The sequence below is a fragment of the Rhinatrema bivittatum genome, chromosome 8 (assembly GCF_901001135.1).
Source record: "Rhinatrema bivittatum chromosome 8, aRhiBiv1.1, whole genome shotgun sequence".
Taxonomy (NCBI): Eukaryota; Metazoa; Chordata; class Amphibia; order Gymnophiona; family Rhinatrematidae; genus Rhinatrema; species Rhinatrema bivittatum.
Window position 1 is genome coordinate 170,534,602 of NC_042622.1, and position 2,841 is coordinate 170,537,442.

A 2,841-nucleotide genomic window follows, 5' to 3' on the forward strand; every position below is an offset into this window, starting at 1 on the left:
ATCCCGTCGGGGTTTCTTCTTATGGTGCATGACTCAGATGGAAGCAATTTTGAGTATTGAGCGTCCTTTAAACTCTCTGTTAGCTTGCTTAATTATCTTATACCTGACTTGCCAGTGTTAATGTCCCTGCTAATTTTCATCATTTGAGTCCACTTCCCATTTTGACCTATGCCCCCCACCCCCTTGGGCTTTAACTTCTTAATCTCACAATTTAGGTTTTCTGCAGCCTCTGTGAATAATGCACTGTTCTGGGAAGGATGGCGCCCAGCAGGAGACTTCTTTAGCACGGTTTATTCGAAGGCTCTTCCTCTGCTTCATGTTTGCATTCCAAGGGGAAGTCTTTCCGTACCCCGAGTGATCATAAAAGGAGTTAATTAACTTTCAGGTGAGTATTTTCTAGTTTCATTGGTCCAGACTATAGAGAAGCATCAGATGCAGATCTGCTCCCTCATGGCTTTGCTCTGGCAGTGACAGTGATAATGGTGTCACACATACATCAGCGTCTTATGTGACTGGCCATAACTCTAAACCCACCTGTGGCATCCAGGTAGCTGTTTTTATCAGTGGACTGGCTATGGCAGTGGCGAGTGCATTGCTGTTCCTCTAAGATATACCACAAACATGTTAGACTCTCTGTGCAGGGCAATAGCGTCAAATCCACTGCCATCTATTTCATGCAAAACCATTTTCCAGGTTTCAATAGAACCATTTTGACTTTCACTATTACTCTCTCTCTCTCTGGGACGTCCAATATAAAACCCCACATATCCTATGCTGGTCCTGCTTGATCCAGCATGTTTTTTCTTTTTGTGAAACAGGGCAACTTATCAACCTTTTCTTATTATTTTCACTTTGCTGTCAACCTTGCTAAGGCATGCCACTCTGCCACAGAAATCCTTTCAAGATAAAACATCTACCAGTTCCCTAGAAATCTTGCCAAGTGAAAATAGAATACATATTTTTACTTGGCAAGATTTCTAGGGAACTGGTAGATGTTTTAACTTGAAAGGATAGTGGCAGATCTCTAGGTAGAACAGAACTAAGGGCTCCCCCTCCAGCAAATGTTATTTATTTTGCATTTAGGCATCTGTTAACTGACGTGTTTCACCTCGGTAGCAGCTTGTTTGTCACTTAATGCGTCCTGACACATAGCAATGTTTAAAAAACAATCACTCTCAGCCTTTGGCTAATATTTTAATTTATTTGGATTAATTTTGTCTTCAGGCACCCATTTTATGATTGCCTACAGCCGCAGAGTGATCTGGTAAGTTATTTTAGCTCTCCCGTCTTGGAAAGACCGCAGTAACCCACGTGTCTTTGCAATATAATGACTTCCTGGTGGATAAAGACAACAAAGTGCTATCTTGTCATGCATTTTGCAGACAGCACGCCATCCTTCTAGGTCTGGTTTGGTTCGGGTAACTCATCGTTATTAAATATTCTGTGGTGGCTTCCAACAGTAGTACCTCTTCCAAACCACTTTATCTTCCACAAGCTATTGCCCTGGTTGCTTCTAGGTGGGACTGTGCTTCTTCAAATGCTTAGCCTTGCTGCAGCCACATCAATGCTTGGGTGGTAGCAATGTTACTACCATTAACATAAGGCTTGGGGATAATATGCATGGAGCGGTAGTTACTATCCTTAACATAAGGCTTATGGGTAACCTGCATGGAGTGGCAGTTACTACAGTAAGAAGCTTACTGGGCAAACTGGATGGCCTATTTGGTCTTTTTCTGCTGTTATTACTTTGTTACTATGTTTTATGTTTGTGTTTTTGGTGGTGGGGGGAGGAGGTGCTAATTTTAGTTTTTGTGCAGGGCACCGATTAGCCTAGAGCTGGCCTGGCAGACAGCATCCCATTTACTCAAGAGTGGTAGATATGATATAACACATCTATGGAGTATTCTGTGATGGCCTTAAGCATTAATAGCTCTTTCAAATCATTTTCTCTTCCATGATCTGTTGTCTCAGCTAATGTCTAGTTATTTTCCAGGCAGGACAGTTCCTCATCAAGAACATAGATTGTGCAGCAGTGGTGCTACTTTGTGGGATGGAGGCTGGTGTTGGGCTGGTGAGTACAATTTAAGTCAGGGATGGCCCGCCCATGAGTTTTTCTTTCGGTGGTGTTTCCTATCCAGCTTACCCACCTTGGACAGATTGCATGATCTTGATGTAGCATTGTGTGTTTGGCGGGATGTCAAACAGTTGTGGCATAGTCAGCAAGGTTGGCCACATCCTAAGGGCGCATGGCAAGTGTGATGTGAAAGCTGGTCAGGCAGTGAATACCAAGCAGGTATTCTTACTATTTTATTGCATGAGTTGGGTGAGAGCATTAGATGAGTTTACTGTCAAATCTTAGGCTTTGATGGCCAGGATTAATCTGCTCACTACCCCAAAAGGCTGTGCTGCATCATGAATAAATGAGTCCTGCTTTTGCTATTGATCAGGTCATCACTGTACTACAGAGATCTTCGACTTGATAAGCAAGCATCACATTGCAGGATCATTGGAGAGGTAAGGCTTCAACAAACCTGCATTCCCAAAGGCAAAATCTGGCAGTAGCATGATATGCATTGAGCCTTTACAAACTGCAACTCAGGTGAGGGTGTGATCACCTGGCAGAAATTTAAGAATTTGCTTAATGTTGATTTGGTTATTTGATTCGACCCATGCTGTGGCCATATACATCCAATAAAGATCTTCGTTTTCAAATAATGTACATAAGAACATAGGAATTGCCATACTGGACACTAGTCACCAACTTTGAAGCATAGGAAATGCCAAAAGGAAGGGTGTTTTGGAATGTGTGCATAAGCATCTTTGAGATCCAGAGAGCACATG

At 42.6% G+C, this 2,841-nt stretch overlaps 1 long non-coding RNA gene across 1 annotated transcript; it reads left to right on the forward strand.

Moving 5' to 3' along the window:
• Positions 1 to 204: 204 nt before the first annotated feature.
• Positions 205 to 2,516, forward strand: LOC115098052. The gene is made up of 4 exons (XR_003858403.1): positions 205 to 385; positions 1,225 to 1,264; positions 1,994 to 2,071; positions 2,448 to 2,516. It is a non-coding gene; the product is annotated as an uncharacterized LOC115098052 (long non-coding RNA).
• The last annotated feature ends 325 nt before the right edge of the window (positions 2,517 to 2,841 follow it).